The 18,293-nt window shown below is 43.8% G+C and overlaps 1 protein-coding gene across 1 annotated transcript in view; it reads left to right on the forward strand.

Annotated features, from left to right (window-relative positions):
* The window catches only part of LOC138453476 (filaggrin-like), a 481,467-nt gene that overhangs the window by 305,314 nt on the left and 157,860 nt on the right, over positions 1-18,293 (forward strand). The gene's annotated exons all lie outside the window — the stretch shown is intronic.

Raw genomic sequence — 18,293 nt, forward strand, 5'->3', positions numbered from 1 at the left:
AGGTCCAACTGGAAAAATGAATCTCTCTTCGTATTCTCCTTACTCTTAATGTAACTCGGTTTCTTCAACTCTTTGTGTATCAGATAATGAGTATCAAATACCTCTTCTTCGCACTCTCTGTCTTCTATTGGGCCTTTCTTATTATCAAGCACTCACTGGGATGAGTATACCGAGTCCCAGAGTATTTGTTACTCTTCTTAACTTCGTTATGACTACTGGGATGGGTAGGCTGAGCCACGGGGTATTCGTTACTCTTCTTAACTTCTTTCTGAATACTGGGATGAGTAGGCTGACTCTCAAAGTATGTGTTACTCTTCTTAACTTCTTTCAGAATACTGGGATGAGTAGGCTGAGTACCAGAGTAGGTCTTACTCTTCTACACTTCCTTCTGACTATGTGGATGAGTAGGCTGAGTCCCAGAGTATTAATTACTCTTTTTAACTTCTTTCCGACTAATGGGATGAGTAGGCTGAGTTCCAGTATATTTGTTATTCTTGTCCTTGTTAACTTCTTTCTGACTACTGAGATGAGTAGGCTGAGTCCCAGCATATTCGTTACTCTTCTTAACTTCAGGCCAAGTACTGCAACGAGTATGATGGCAGCGCTCTCTATTGCCGTGCTCTCTCCCAGGTCTCCCGCCATTCCCGTTACCTTGTTTCACAGGGGTTGGCACTGCCGGGGCTGTTTTCAGGAGCAGGACTTCACACAACATCCAGATTACTTGCTCTTGCGTTCTGCTTCTTTCCACGGTTTCCAGGTTTCAACACTCTCAGCGCAGTTGTAGTACACACTAGACCACCCCTCCAGGTTCACGCCACCGCTCTTGCATGCTTCTTCCTCGTGGGGTTTCATTCTGTGCTAGTCAGCCTTGGTTGCCTACGAGGTGTCTGGCCAACAGCACCTTCTTCCTTCCTATCAACGGAGGCGTGTACGGTTTTGCAGTCCAGCCACAACTTGACTAGTTCGAGGCTCCCAGGCTTCTTTCCTCTCTGACGCTAAGAGGAGTCCTTCTTCTGTTTTTATTATTGGTTGCTGGATCCTCCCCAGCGGAAGGTCTTAGTCCCTCCTCATTGTCTGATGAATGTTCTGCATCCTCAGTTCACGCTTCTTTGTCACAGTATTGGGAGCAATCATTATTACTTTTCTACCACTCCTCTTCTTCCTAGTTCTTGTGAAGGGTTGTTTTTCAATAGGAAACATCAATTCTGTATGACAATAGCACACAGTGGTCTGACCTGGTGGTCTTTTGTCATGGTCTTAGAGAAAGGGACTTCCGCTATGAAATGAGAGTCCCTGTCCCTCAGGGATAGTCTCTCCCTGTGAGGTCCCGCTTACCGCCTCCCCTAGGTGGATTATTGCATAGCGGGCTCGCCACCCTAGCCTCACAAAGAAATTCTCTCCCCTGGGGAGAAGGGACCGAATCCAGCAATTCATCACACTGGGTTCAAGACTGGGAATAGAAGGCGCACAAACTGGAGAGTAGAAGCCAGGACAAGAGATTGCTGACCCATAAAGCTATCATGTTCAGGCCCTCTCACCACCTGGGCCAGTGGCTGCAGGATGCTCTGATTAAGGTGTGGAAACCCACTGAGAAGAATCTTGATACAACCAGATGAAAGAAAGACTTAAAGAGCTTGGTGAAAGCTCTGTCTCAGACATTTGGAGAGACCACATTGTGAGACACACTTGCAAGGAGCTATACATCAGACACTAGGGGAGACCATATTAGGACAGAAATCCAAGAGCTCGATGAGAGATATATTGCAAATGCTGGGAGGACCAAAAGCGAGAGAAAGAAGTGAAAGCACATATCCTAAGCCAGACCATACTTTGAATGTTTGCCCAGGACGGTGACCCGTGGCTGGAGGCTAACAATATCAAAGTCTGACAAAACACTAAGCAAGAGGGAAGACACAGTTGCTGGTAGGGGCATGTCTAAAAAGTATTTCCACTAACCTTGGCGGTCAACCCATGACTCGAGGGTGAGAATATCTATGCTTGACAAGTAGCATAAAGCAAGTGGGGAGGAATATGTGCTGGAAGGAGAGCGTCAAGAATCAAGCTGGGTGTTTTAACCCTCAGTCTGGATGTTCAAGTAGCGACCTGGCGACTGTATAACTGACACTGCGAATTCAAGAAGCAAGAAGGTTGCTATAACCCCAAAATTAGATTTTTAAGACTCTTTAGTTTAGGAATCCTCTGGAAGATCAATATTTTCATAGTTAGCGCCTTAAACCATTTTGAGTTGACCTATCCAGCTACATTTACTAAAGTGTCCATTATTATGTCTGAAAGGATTCCCCTAGATCCTGGAAGAGTTATCCTCAACAATCCTGTCACAGTGACTAGAGGTTGTTGAACTTCATTCCTGACTCGTGCATGTTCTATTAATCTTTCATCACACTATCTATACAACAAGTTCAAGCTAAATCTCAATATACCAAAAGAACAATAATACTGAAAAGTTAATGTTGGCCACTATTTTAGATGTGTATTATATTTAATCTACACTATCAAATCTATTCAAACTAAATATTGATAAAACGTAGAGGAATTAGTGTATGACCAAGCCCATGTCTGCCACAATTGAGCATTAGTGGACTGACTATATGTATTTGATGGCAATTCACAGTTCGATCAATATGTCAGCCAGTTTAAAATGATAGCACTTTAGAGAATAAAATACCTTTCTGAAAGCTGGGTTTACTCTTCCAGATCGCAATTCGATAATGTCTCAATGGGAGTTGAGTCATCTCAGGACAAGAGGGGGAGATCTGGGGAGAACTATGTGGACAAAGGCAATGACCAAGAGAGTAGATAGGTGGCTTTGCAACTTGCATATCTGTAAACTGGCCAAAGTGGGGTGAGGCTAGCATGGAATGTGTCTCGATTATGAGGTCACACTGCAGTATTATTGCATTGTTGTTAGAATGGAAGCACCACTCTTGTGAGGCCTTCCAAGTGGACAGCCTCTTAGCCCAGCAGAGATGCAGGACTAAGAGACTGAGTAGAAGGGGAGGAAGGAGAGGAGAGCAGTGAAGGGAGATAACACCAGCATGGTATGATTCTCAGGGGAAAGTTTGGGTTGAACAATAGCAGTGGAGTATGGCTTATTGTGCGGGCAAATCGATGTATCTAGCACTGCACACTTTCAAGACACGTTCTTACTGATGCATACCAGCTATGAGTGAAGCCACTAAGGACATGAGCAGAAAGGAGAAGAAGAGAGAAGGGATTTGATGAGAGACTATGTAAGCATCATCTGTTTCCCTAGGGCTAGGGTGAGTTGGCCAAGAATAGTATAGCATGTCCCACTGGGCTAACACAGATGTCTATCCAGCATTACATGTTTAGTGTTGTGATGGGGAGAGGTGGTTGACATTAGAGGTGGTTAGAGGGAATAAGACAAAGATTGTAGCACCTATTTTATTTTTTGGCTGGCTGAAGTTTCCTCTTCCTCAACTACATAATGTATGGCTGGCTACACTATGACTTAATGGTGCACCATGGAGTACATGAGCTGAGAGATATATGATCACTCTTAAATGATAGGTTATTTACAACGCGCTTAATACCCAGAGGTTTCTAAGCGCAGACCCGGGGATCGAACCTGTGTTGCTCCGTGTAGTTTTGCTTTCAAGGCGAGCATGTTGCCGCTAAGCTATCCTCCCGAGACCTGTATTCATTTTGTTTATATTACTCAATAGTGTGCTTATTTGCATTCACCTTGGGAACTCACTCTTGAGTCTCTGCTTTAACATAAGAGCTATCTGTTAATTGCATAATGTATGACATGTCAACATTATATTATCTTCAATCCACATAACAGGAACATATGATCTAATTGGAAAATAAGAATTGTTTGTGATCCTTTGGGAATTAGAATAACTCGTACCTCCTCCGGATAACGTACCTAAAGACAAGCAATGGTGCACTAGCATTCAAAATGCCGTAGCAAATAAAATAAAAACATTGCAAACCAAAATTGCAGCAAAAAAGCCTCTCTCCCCCTTGCCGAAATACCAACCACTACCACTCCTAATGACAAGCCTGATTTGGCTCCATTTAAGTTCTCAAAAGTCTCCATTCAGGAAACTGAAAAAATCATTGCATCCCTAAAACCGTCGAACTGTAAAGGAGACAACTGTCCGCCCCAACTAATTAAGGATGCGGCCAGAGATTTAGCCCCCTTTATCTCTAAACTTATTAACGCCTCCTTTTCCTCCAATACTGTAGCAAGTAGCTTAAAAGAATCTTGGGTTCTACCCCTTCTTAAAAAACAAACTTTAGACCCGTCCATCCCAACAAACTACAGGCATATAACAACAGTCCCATTCCTCTTTAAGATAATAGATAGAGTGGCCTATCTTCAAAATCAGAATTACCTTGAGACCAACCAACTTCTCGGCTTCCGCCAATCGGGCTTCAGACGCCAGCACAGCACGGAGACAGCATTAATAGACCTTAAAGCGCAAATTGAAGAGCTCAACGACAAAGGAACCACAGCTATGCTACACCTCCTTGATCTGTCGGCAGCATTCAACTTGGTGGATGATGCAGTATTATGCAAATACCTAGCATTGGCTGCCCACTTCTCGAGTGAAGCCATAGCTTCGGTACAGTCCTTTCTAGACAACAGACATATGCGAGTCTTCTCCACTTCAGCATCAGCAGACCCAATTCAAACAACAAACGGAGTCCCACAGGGCTCCTGTGTCTCACCAGCCATGTATAATATCTTTACTATGCCTTTATTTGACAAATTGGATAGACTGGGTGTCACCTATACAAATTACACGGATGACACCCAGATCCTCATTTCCCTTTTGAGCAATTTCACCTCAGATACAGCTTCAGTAAACGAAATATTTATCCTCATTCAGGCATGGATGGCAACCCATGGCCTCTGCCTGAATGACGATGAAACAGAGATCTTATTATTATTATTATTATTATTATTATTTATTATTATCTTGATCCTTGGCTCGGCCAATAACCTAAAAAAACTTGACACCAACTACAGCGCCTTCAACATTGATGGCAATTTAAGTACAGTCGCCAAAGAAGTGAAGACACTTGGCTTCTATCTGGATTTCAAGCTAACTCTAAAAAAAACAGGTAAACTCCTTGGCCTCATCCACTGCTTACACTGGCAAACTCATTAGAACATGTAGACCCTTCCTCTCACTAGCAAGTTGCATTATCTTAGCTAATGCTCTCATTTTATCAAAATTGGAACTACTGTAATGCACTGTACCTAGGAGCCAACAAATACATCATCAACAAACTACAGACACTGCAAAATAATGGCCCTGAACCTCTTTACCAGAGAGCATGTATCCAGTGCTAGGAGAAACCTTCAATGGCTAAAAATTTGTGATAGGATCCTCTTTAAAACTGTGTCATTAACCTTCAAATGTCTTAATAACTCAGCCCACCCATATCTGAAGGAATTAATAATTAGGAAAACTTCTGTACGATGCTCTAGGACATCCAATTCCTACTGCCTTCAAATACCCAGATTCAAGCTAAAAAAAACAGGTGGTAACAGCTTCCCAGTAAAAGCGTCCCAGCACTGGAATGCACTACCAGTTGAGCTCAGAAGGGATCAGTCCTACTATAGCTTCAGACGCAACACCCTCACCTGGTTATGCCTTAACGACCATTAAGACTAATGATAGCAGCTGTATGTTTACGTGTATGCTTCCTACCTGTACCTCTCAACATTTGTAACTAAGCCTCAATGTAATCTCTGTACCCTTCTATGCCTGTAACTAAGCTTTAAGTATTCTTGTTATGCTGTGCGCCCAGTTACCTAAGGGTTTGGTGCGCCCTACAAATCAAGAAACAAACAAACAAACAAACAAACAAACAAACAAAAGCATATTCAGGCAGATTATCTAACATTTGCAACTGAGCAAAAAATTAAGAAAATTGTTACGCTCACCTGGTTCCCACGGGGGCGTCGACCCGGAACTGGGCCGCTGTTATTTCCACCAGCGTGACGTGTAGCGCCGAGATGACTGATTGGACTGGCCTGCTCAGTCTAGTTTGTCTGGCTCGCAAGAATATTCTTCTGCAAAGGAGAATAGGAATTAACCACCCGTGGAATTGAGTGACAACCCACCTTCCCCACTCCCGTTGTCTTCCCACTGATCACTCTTGATGTCCCCTCCTTAGTCTCACCTGATGGTTTGGAAGGATGAGCTCTCCATCCTGCGTCGACTGCAGGGGCGCGTTGATGACCAGTTACTTCACTGGCGTAGAGGAATTGGTGAGTTCCAGTATTGACTCTAAATTCCAATTGTTCATAAGAGTTCAAATGTCTGCTCTTCACTCTGTCCGATTCCTTGCAGGTTGCCGATTAATCCACTCGAAGATTTCCAAATGGCACTCGGTAAGATTCAGGTAAGTCTATTGTGCTTTTCCCCTTAGGGGCCAGGGTACGGCGATGAAGCAGATTTGACTGTGCCGACCCGAGATGAGGTGAGACCCCTGTGGTAAATCAGGTAAGTTTTGTGGGGGGGTAACTGGTATTGTCCTTGCTTTCTCCCCTTAGGGGCTGGGGTACGGCGATGAAGCAGAGTTGACTGCGCCGACCCGAAATGAGGTGAGTACCTCCCGTGGTAAATCAGGTAAGTCCTTGGGGGTAGCTTGCATGGCCTTAGAGAGTCCCCTTGCTCACCTTGCTGTCTTTGTCTCATTAGGTGTCGGAGGGCGGCCGCGAGATGGAGAGAGCGTGATGGAATGCTGAAGTACCGCCAAGCAGGTGAGTTCAGCGCAGCGCCGTAGAAATGCGAAGCAATGCTTCAAAGACTTCTGTCTTTCAGTTCCTTGGTGAAATGGATCAGGATTCAGGTAAGGATTTAAGTTAAAACTCCTGTTCTAACCTTTATCCTTTTTGTCTTATTGTTTCAGGAGTCCGAGGACTGAAGTGGGCGTGGCTGAAGACACGGTGAGCGTTACGCTGCAGCAAGCAGAATAACGCGAAGCACGTGTGGCTGTCCGGGCATGGTTTAAATAGCCTTGGAAGAAGATCCAGGTAAGTATTCTTCCACAGCCCCACCCAAGTAACTAAATAGTCCCTTCAGTAAAACAGTCCCTCCTAAGCCTCATTTGGCTTGAGTCTTCATGCAGCATGGTCTGCCTCAGGTGAGTATGCAGCATGGTCTGCTTCAGGTAAGTTATCAATAATGAGCCTGGCGCCCATGGCGCCAGGACTGACTTTATCTTTATGAGCCTGGCATCATAGGCGCCAGGACTGTACCCAAACAGCCCCTAACTGGGGCTTTTGGGCATGCTCCAAGTGGCATGATGCCTGCTTCCGGGGCTGCTGGGCCTGGTCTGGTCTTCCGGGGGCAGGCATCATGACAGCACTCCCCCTCAAGGCCCCTCCTAAAGTCGTTCTCCCCCTTGGCCGTGGTTTGTCTGGAAATTCCCGATGGAACCTCTTCACTAAACGAGGTGCATGCACGTGGTCACTAGGTTCCCAAGTCCTTTCCTGTGGACCATAACCTTTCCAGTCAATTAGGTAAAAGAGTTTTGATCTCACTCTTTTTGAGTCCAAAATATTCTTGACTTCGAACTCGAGCTCCCCGTCTATGAGGATAGGTTCAGGTGGAGTGGTTAGCCTTGTTCCTGGTTGCACTGGCTTCAAAAGAGACATGTGGAAAACGGGATGGATTCGCATATGAGCAGGTAGGTCCAACTTGACGGCCACTGGGTTAATAATTGCCTTGACAGAAAAAGGTCCCAAATACCTGGGGTTAAATGTCCGAGTCCCCTTGAGTGGTAAGTGCTTAGTGGCTAACTATACTTGGTCCCCTATTTGGTATTGAGGAGCTTCACTTCTGTGCTGATCCGCATCCTTTTTGTATTTTTCCTTAGCCTTTTGCAAATGGATGATTGCTTCTTTAAAGGCTTGTGTAATAACAGCGTGGAGATGGTCCACTGCGGGCATCTCTAAATGCTGGGGTGAGTCCAAATCCGAGGTTCGAGGATGGTGCCCATAGTTGGTAAAAAAAGGACTTTGTCCAGTTCCTGAGTGTACGGAATTATTGTACGCATACTCTGCGATCCACAGAATGTCTTTCCAATTCCCCTCAGACTGATGTAGCATACAACGGAGGTACTGTTCAAGAGTCTGGTTGGTCCTCTCCGTTTGACCGTCGGTCTGAGGGTGGTGACTGGTCGAAACCCTAACATCAATTTGTGCCAGTTGGCAGCATTTCCTCCAAAAATGTGAAATGAATTGACTGCCCGATCTGAAATTAACACTGAAGGAAAGCCATGCAGACGGACAACATTTTCAAGGATTTCCTTGGCCAGGATTGAAGCTGAAGGTATCCCTTTTAAAGGAATGAAGTGGGCCATTTTAGAAAAAAGATCTACAATAACTAGAATGGTATTGTAACCTTGGTACGGGGGTAAATCCGTGATGAAGTCTAATGACAAGGTATGCCAAGGGGTAGGTGGAATGTCTAATGGTTGCAATAATCCAGCAGGTTTTTTCTTTTGCCCTTTATTTTGTGCGCAAATGCCACAAGACATGACAAATGACTTGACATCCTTTCGCCAGGTAAGCCACCAAAATTGCTTCCTAATTTTAGCTTCGGTTTTTGCAATACCCGGATGCCTTTCTATTAAGGTGTCATGGTAATGGGAAATGACAAGTTCCTGTAGTTCCTTTTGCGGTAAAAATAGCCGGCCTTGGTAATAAGGTAAATCATCGATGACAGAGTACTCTGGACCTTTCTTTGCCCAGTCCTGTAGGGCAACGGAATCAAAGAGTTGGTGGATCTTGTTTTGAATGTTCTCCAGTGTCTCTATGGATGTCAGGCCAAGGATTCTCTGTTCCGGAATTATGGGCATGGGTTCTAAAGTTATTTCTGCTTCTCCCATTCCAATCCGGGACAAGGCGTCTGCTTTACCATTCTTACAACATGGTTGATAGGTTATTACAAAATCAAACTCGGTGAAGAACAATGCCCAACGGAGTTGGCGCGAAGATTGGGCTTTGGCTTTCTTTAGGTATTGTAAGTTGCGGTGATCGGTGATGACCGTGATGGTGTGTCTGGCACCCAGTAGATAGTGCAGCCAAGCCTTGAAGGCGGACTTGATGGCCGGCAGCTCCTTGTCGGTTATGGCATAGTTTAATTAGGGGGCTGAACATTTTCTTGACCAAAACGCCACTGGGTGAAGCTGGTTAGTTTCGGGATCCTTTTGGGAAAGGACTGCTCCCATGGCTGAACTGGATGCATCTGTTTCCACTATGTAGGGAAGCTCGGGGCGCGGGTGTCTTAATATGGGAGAAGATGTGAATTTAGCTTTTAACTCCTGGAAGGCGTTCTCGGCTTCCTCTGTCCACACAAAGCATTTGTTTTTTCGCAATAGCCTTGTGATGGGATGTACAATGTGCGAGAAGTCCGGGATAAACCTGCGGTAGAAATTGGCAAAGCCAAGCATGCTTTGAACTCCTTTGATTGAACTTGGCGAAGGCCAATTAAGAATGGCATCCACTTTTCGTGTATCCATCCGGATTCCTCTCGGGGTCAGAATAAATCCAAGGAATTCCACTTCCGTAGTGTGGAATATGCATTTTTCCAGTTTGGCATATAATTTATGCTGGCGTAACTTCTCTAGGACTGCTAGGACGTGTTTTACATGCTCAGATTCTGATAAAGAGTATACTAAGATGTCGTCGATGTAAACGACCACACAAACGTCGATAAGCTCTCGGAGGACATCGTTCATGAAGAACTGGAAGGCTGCTGGTGCATTGCATAGTCCGAAGGGCATCACCTGGTACTCAAATAGTCTGTACTTGGTGCGAAAAGCAGTCTTCCATTCGTCACCCTCTTTGACACGTACCAGATGAAATGCCACCCGAAGGTCTAGTTTTGTGTATATGCAAGCGTCCTTCACCTGGTCTAGTAGTTCTGGGATCAAAGGCAGTGGGTATCGATTCTTGATGGTTATCTGATTCAGTGCGCGGTAGTCTATACATGTTCTAAGGTCGCCTTCCTTTTTCGGTACGAAGAACAAAGCTGAAGACGCAGGGGATTTGGACGGGCGAATGAAGCCATTAGCAAGGTACTGGTCTAGGTACTGGCGCAAATGAAGATTTTCGGGTTCCGTAAGGGCATAGATTCTGCTGCAAGGTGGTTGTGCTCCAGGTACAAGATCTATTTGACAATCATACGATCTGTGAGGTGGTAAGGTGTTTGCCTGGTCCTTTTGGAAGACATCCTGAAAGTCTTGGTATTCAACAGGTAATTGCATGGCTACTGGAATTACTAGGGCCAGGACTGAGTTTTGAGTTTTCCTTGGGTAGCAGGTGTGAGCACATTCTGGGAAGGTTAGTCTCTTCTCTTGCCAATCAATACAGGGATTATGTTTTTCCAACCAAGGTATCCCCAGTATCAGCTGAAACTGTGGGGCCTTGATTAAGTCAAACATCATAGCCTCTCGATGCCCATCTTGACTCAGCAATGTCATCTCTGCAGTGGAATGAGTTACGGGTCCAGAGGCAATTTCCCTTCCATCTACAGTGGTGACAACATCGGCCGTGGTCTTGCGGGTGAGAGATAGATTCATCCTGGTAGCCAATTCCCAGTCCAAGTAATTTCCTATGGCTCCACTGTCTACGTACGCCTTTACCGCGTGCATGCGTGATGGCTGCTCTGGATCTACAAGGACCATGGGTATGGTGAAATGCGAGGTCAGAGTGTCCTTCTTTAAGCTCGGCAAGCGGACCTCTACGCTTGCCGGGCGTGGTCGTTTCCCGAGTCAGATTTCACATGGTTTTCGTCTGCTGCTCCTATAACTTTCTTGGGTGGTCTTAAAGGGCAGTTCCGAAGAAAATGACCAGTAGTTCCGCAATATAAACATAATTGCAGTTGCCGTCTTCTATCTCTCTCCTTTTGGGTTAGGGGTCCTTTAACCCCCCTGATTTGCATTGGTTCTGAGACATCTACTCCCTTGGAGCTTATGTGGGTTTTAACCAACACCCTGTTCTCAAACTTGGTTCGGTCAGCCTTCCTGGTTTGAAGTCTGTGATCGAGCTGGACCACTAGATCTATATATTCAGCACAGTCTTGAGGCAGGTTCACGATTTGGGCCAAAACATCTTTGAGTTCTCCTCAAAGTCCTCGATGGAATAATGTGATTCGCTTGGCTTCAGGCCATTCGGTTTCCACTACTAATCTATTGAAAGTTGCAATGTAAGATAAAAGATCCTGGTTACCTTGACGTAGGGATAAAAGTTTGTTGTCCAAAGCCTGTCCTCGGGAGTGTCGGGCGAATAGTCTTTCCATGCTTGTTCGAAAACCCTGGAAATCTCAAAGAATCGGGTCATCCTGGTTAACTAGTGGAATGGACCAATCCGCCGCACTGCTGCTGAGATATGACAGTACAAAGGCTACCTTGGCCTGATCGTTTGGGAAAGCTCCAGGTCTACATAAAAAGTGCAAGCGGCATTGATTCATGAATGTTGCAAACCCTTTTGGGTCTCTGGCAAAACGTTCAGGCGGAGCCAAAGGAACGGCTCCGGGTAAATTTATCTGCACCGGGTTACTCGATGGTACAGGAGCTGGACTTGCCCCAAGTCCTGGTAAAGGTGTTTGTCCAGCCTGGCTCTGTAATAGTTGTCTGGCCAACTCACCCGTTCGTTCTTTTGACACTATCAGTTCCCTCCTGAGGGCATTGGTTTCTTGGCGGGCGGAATGCACTTCGGCCCTTAATTCCCCTAATAATTGGGCCAACTGATCAGTTTCCGAGGTCTCCATGACGCCCAGGTGGGTATTTGTGGGTAGGCTTCGCGTTCTGTTACGCTCACCTGGTTCCAACGGGGGCGTCAACCGGAACTGGGCCGCTGTTATTTCCACCAGCGTGACGTGTAGCGCCGAGATGACTGACTGGACTGGCCCGCTCAGCCTAGTTTGTCTGGCTCGCAAGAATATTCTTCTGCAAAGGAGAAGAGGAATTAACCACCCGTGGAATTGAGTGACAACCCACCTTCCCCACTCCCGTTGTCTTCCCACTGATCACTCTTGATGTCCCCTCCTTAGTCTCATCTGATGGTTTGGAAGGATGAGCTCTCCATCCTGCGTCGACCGCAGAAGCGCGTTGATGACCAGTTACTTCACTGGCGTAGAGGAATTGGTGAGTTCCAGTATTGACTCTAAAGTACAATTGTTCATAAGAGTTCAAATGTCTGCTCTTCATTCTGTCCGATTCCTTTCAGGTTGCCGATTAATCCACTCGAAGATTTCCAAATGGCACTCAGTAAGATTCAGGTAAGTCTATTGTGTTTTTCCCCTTAGGGGCCGGGGTACGGCGATGAAGCAGAGTTGACTGTGCCGACCCGAGATGAGGTGAGACCCCCGTGGTAAATCAGGTAAGTTTTGTGGGGGGTAACTGGTATTGTCCTTGCTTTCTCCCCTTAGGGGCCGGGGTACGGCGATGAAGCAGAGTTGACTGCGCCGACCCAAAATGAGGTGAGTACCTCCCGTGGTAAATCAGGTAAGTCCTTGGGGGTAGCTTGCATGGCCTTAGAGAGTCCGCCAAGTAGGTGAGTTCAGCGCGGCGCCGTAGAAATGCAAAGCGATGCTTCAAAGACTTCTGTCTTTCAGTTCCTTGGCGAAATGGATCAGGATTCAGGTAAGGATTTAAGTTAAAACTCCTGTTCTAACCTTTATCCTTTTTGTCTTCTTGTTTCAGGAGTCCCAGGACTGAAGCGGGCGTGGCTGAAGACTGGAGCTGCTGAAAACACGGTGAGCGTTATGCTGCAGCAAGCAGAATAACGCGAAGCACGTGTGGCTGTCCGGGCGTGGTTTAAATAGCCTTGGAAGAAGATCCAGGTAAGTATTCTTCCACAGCCCCACCCAAGTAACAAAATAGTCCCTTCAGTAAAATAGTCCCTCCTAAGCCTCATTTGGCTTGAGTCTTCATGCAGCATGGTCTGCCTCAGGTGAGTATGCAGCATGGTCTGCTTCAGGTAAGTTATCAATAATGAGCCTGGCGCCCATGGCGCCAGGACTGACTTTATCTTTATGAGCCTGGCGCCGACTGTACCCAAACAGCCCCTAACCGGGGCTTTTGGGCATGCTCCAAGTGGCATGATGCCTGCTTCTGGGGCTGCTGGGCCTGGTCTGGTCTTCCGGGGGCAGGCATCATGACAAAAATGCACTTAACATCAATTTTGCTGCTTAGCTATTACGGAATAGAGCAAATTATGTTTCTTACAGTCCATATTACCTAAACACTTCTGCACAAGGGCAAACATGAAGCAGACTGTTTTCTGTTCCTTTTTTGCTGTGTAAAATAAAATAAAAATAGTTTAAGACATTTCGTTTTCTTTATTTATTTGTTTGGTTAATAAAATCAACCTTTCAAATTTTCACCATACAAAACAACAATAACATTTTAAAGAATTACATTTCATGATTGTTCACCAGCAGAATTATACAACAACAACAATTACAGTAAATAGATTCAGCAGTCTAGTTTTCTCAGTTGGTGCTCTTTTTTAAATTTCAATAGAGTTTGGCTGATGCTTATAACATTCATCAGGAAATACAGCATCCAAAAATTGAATCGTGGCTATCTTTATAAATAGCTTGGGTGATGAGAAGATATGTTGCCACAGATCCTTATGAATATACATATTTTGTTCTTCCAGGTGATTTTTGAAATACAATTTACGAGTGGATTCCAATTGAGGACAAAACACCATACAATGTTCCAAAGTCTCTTTCTGATCTAAGGCTTTACAAAATCGGCAGTAATTGTCAACCTTCGGAATTAAATTTCTACGAGAAAGAACATCTCGAGTTGGCCACAAATTCAGGCGGAAGCGAAGAAGCTTTTGTCGTATTTTTGGACATGGAAATTTGACCAAATAGTCAGCCATAATACTATGACGCTTATGACCAAATAAATTCCGTTTAAAGTCCTTATAATCTAGACATTTATTTTGGTTGGTGCACCAGTCATACTGTTGAATTTTCTTTTTTGCACTGCCTTCATTTGATAAAAGAAGCTCCAGCGAGATTGATGCATCAGCTAGTGCATTTAGAGCTGACTTACACCATTTTTGGGAAAACATTCGATCTCTACTTAGTAGATGGACAGCCACTTTGCCCAAAATATCTGAACGATCAAGAGAGAGAAGACATTTTTGAAAAAATGCACAGTATTTCCAAGTAACAAAAGAAGACATGCAGAGAGAGCCCAATTCAAACCTGATCAATGGCAACGGAGTGCATGTCGGTAAATGTAATACTTGCTTCCAGAAGGATGATTCCAATCTGTCCCACCGGAGATCTTTTTGGGGGGATTGGGCTTCTGACCCATATGTTAAGATTGGAAGGACTTTCTGCATATAGAAAGTTAACACATGTTTTATTGTGAATTTTCCGAATTTACCCATTAATAATTTAGCCTGAGCAACTAAAGACTGTAATTTGCCTTTAATTTCTATGTCTTGACTGGGGTTTGCAAGAGTATCAGTGATCAGTATCCCCAGATACTTGTAGGAGGATACCTTAACAAGGGCAGAATTATGCAATTTCCATATAAAAGGTTTAACTTTAGCTCCTGAGTGCCATTTGCAGACCATTGTTTGTGTTTTGTTTATATTTATATTTAGATGATTTATATCCACATAAGATTCCAGACCATTTAAAAGATTTTGTCGGCCACTTTGAGTTTTCGAAATGAGAATCAAATCGTCTGCATAAAGGAGATATTGGATTTTAGTCAAACCCATAGTCGGAGAATCACTGCTTATCTTCTTTAGAGCACTACCCAAATCGAAAATAAAGAAATTAAATATGGAGGAGGCCAAAATACATCCTTGTTTCAATCCTCTGTATGTTTTAAATTTAGCTGTCAAATCGCCCCCCAAAGCAAGTCTCACCTGCATGGTGGTATTTGTGTGAAGGAGAACTATTAAAGATGTCAAAGAAGATGGGCAATTATATTTGATTAATTTCGAATATAGAAGAGATCTGTCGACTGAATCGAAGGCGACTTTGAAGTCAACAAAGGCTAGAAACAAAGTCTGTCTCAGAGCAGCATACTCAGAAAGAAGCGTATTTAAAGTGAAGATATTAGGGATGGTGCCTACTTGTGCCACAAAACCTGCTTGAAAGGGGTCATTAAGTCCAGCCTGCATAGTCCATTTTTGAAATTCTCTTAGAATTATACATTTCGTTTTTATGATACACAGAAAACATAGCAAATGGTCTATTTTATTTTTGCAATAGTAACCCTTTTTCAGATAGTACTTATTGGGACAAAACATATTTTCTCAATTTCCTATCATACAGTCACCAAAACCGGTTCTAAATTAAATTGCTCAATTTTTGCATGAGGACAAAATGTACATAATCTGCCGCCTGGTGTTCTTTGGCAGGAGGAAAATGTATTATCGGGACATTATGTAATATGTACCTGAGGAAGTTTGTTAAGGACTTATGTGTGCATATTATAGGGTGGCTATAGCCGCCCTATAGTTAAGGTTAGTCTGACTCCCATAGGAACCTGTTAAAATTCTATTGTTAATAACTTTTGATCCGAGTGACGGATTTGACCGAAATTTCGAAAATGATTAGGGACTCGCAACCCCCCCGCCCCCCCAGAAACCCCCCGCAGTCCCCCCCACCCCCCACCACACACAGACTGCAAAGTTTTGTAAAGATACTGATGTATCCTGCCTCTTGCAGGATCTACCTTGGGACAGTAATCACAAGGAGCAGGAACCAGGCTGACCCAGGTAAGTGGAAAAGGAAACATGTTTATTTCTTCTTAATGTTCCATAGTACAGGTAGTAAAGTAGGAGATATAGTCACAGACCTTCACCCTGGTTGCCTGCCCAGCTCCAAGTCCTCAACTGTAACATGTGGAACTCTCAAGTGCCCCAACACTCTAAGCTCCACAGAACATTCCACAAGGCCCCTGCACTCACACAGACATCAATCATAACATATAGGATACTACACACTCCCCCTCTAAAACAATCAAAAGAAAACGCAACAACCTCACAACCATGCTAGGACTAATAACCAAAAATGTCTACTACTCCTTCCACCCTGGTCTGCCACACCAGGGTCTCAGTGCCGCCACCACCAAGCACGAACCTTGCCACAAATGGACAAACAAAACCAAAACTACAGACAACAATTCTCCTACACAAAAACACCTTCCACCAAGACTGCCACCCCTGGCCTCAGGTCTGCCACACCTGAGCACAAACCAAAACACCCGAGGCTAACTGACCTACCAAAATAGTGTAGCCACGAATCTTGAAAACTTACACAATGGCTTAAACAATTTGTCCTAAACATGCCAAACAATAAAACAATACTTCCATACTCACCAAACTCTACCCAAAACAACTATGCCCCATCCCTTCTCTCCCAAAGAAAAACATGAAAAAGGAATGAAAAATCTAGATAATTGACACACAACACAAAGTTCACAAAAATACAAAACACAACCACAAAAGAAAGGTGCGGCGCAAAATATACATAGCAATAAGGCTTATGGAATTTTTGCACCGAAGAACGGGGATTTGTGTGCCATTCTGCCCGCAAATCCCCATTTGCCAAACAGAGATTTGAGGGCAGAATGGCGCACAAATCCCTTTTTTCGGCACAAATAATTCCATGAATCAGCAACAAAATGTAAAACAACAGACCACTACTAAAATGGAAAATAGTAGGGCAGTGCAAACTCCAAATTTGCAAAACCCAAATCAGACACACTGCAAAAGATGGATAATTGAGTGGTGTGTTCTGAAAACTCCAACTTAAACATAACATAAGAACATTTTTAACGGAACATATAATTCAGTAAAACCCATGCGAGTGTATGGACCATACCTGATCCATTCACTACAACTCCAAAACAATAACCACTGGCCTACAACCTGTGTGCCCTCCACTACTGTTAAAACCAAAATTAACTGGCGTGCAAAAAATGCAATGTACCTCCTCCCAATTGTACCGTCTGGCACAACAAAAAAATACTCAGGAGAATGAAACATTGCTCCTAATAAAAAACTCCAACTTCAACATAGAGGAAAAATATGTCATGCAGTAACTCACAACGGAGACAAAACTACCACTTTCAGGGCCTATATCCCCATATTTCATACGCATGAACTGCATAGAAAATAACTAAAACCTCAAAATGGGGCCCATGCCCTAAGTTCCACACTACTACTTAACACAAAGTTAAATTAAAATACTGGAGCACTCCTATTTGAGTGTCCAACCTCCTTAAAACTATGGGGTTCCTACAGGAGGTTTTCAACATTGGTAAACACACCTAGCCAGGGTGTGTAGACCAAACCCCATAACTATGACTCCTAAAATGTGCATCACTAAATACAACATGCACTCACTTACACGTCAACATCTACAAGCATGAAGCACCTACAAACACCTACACGCAGAACACTATGAGACACATGTGATGCTCATCACACAAGCGCTACAACTACCCAATTCCAAATTACAGTGCACACCCTTGCATCACATACTCAAACTCCACTTGCGTCCACTAATACAAACTTACTCCACAAACATACAGAGACTTCAACACATGCAAACACACATCACAAAATTTGACTTTTCCAAATCTGCATTTCCAAATATTGTGCTTTTCTCCAAAATATGCATTGTCCAAAAATTGTGCTTTTCCCAAAATGTGCAACCTTTAAAGATTTTGCTTTTTCCCCAAAAATGTGCATTCCATAATTAAATCATAATGAACTAATTTCTGCAATTAAAAACTCCAAAACTCTATGGACTATACTTCATTTCACCAAATATGTAACTTCATATTTCTTAACATAACCTCCATGTACTCCTTTGTCCTCTGAATGTTAAAGAAAACAATCCACATCTCCTAAATTAAGAAGTAACATTTTAGAAAATTATGTGCAGTGCATATTAAATATCAAATCAAATTGAACCTCCATTGCATTTATCTAATTTCTTCCCCTGACTCATTACTAAAAACATTGAACAACACCCCCTTCACTAACTCAATACGGCTATCTGGCAGAATAAATAATTTGAAAGCAACAAATTCCTTTCTGCGCTATTACCACATCAAAATTAAATTGTCTCATTATTTTGTTATCGCGGCATAAACTGTACTGCGCTCCAAGGGAAAAAAAATCAGTGTCAGTTCAAAGTACTTAACAATCATTTTATCGCAGACCCCAATTGTTGCGATTGACAAAGGCCCTCATTACAACCCAGACGTTAACCAATGACGCT

This window comes from Ambystoma mexicanum, chromosome 4p (genome assembly GCF_040938575.1).
Source record: "Ambystoma mexicanum isolate Mex_15411 chromosome 4p, UKY_AmexF1_1, whole genome shotgun sequence".
In the NCBI taxonomy this organism is placed as follows: domain Eukaryota; kingdom Metazoa; phylum Chordata; class Amphibia; order Caudata; family Ambystomatidae; genus Ambystoma; species Ambystoma mexicanum.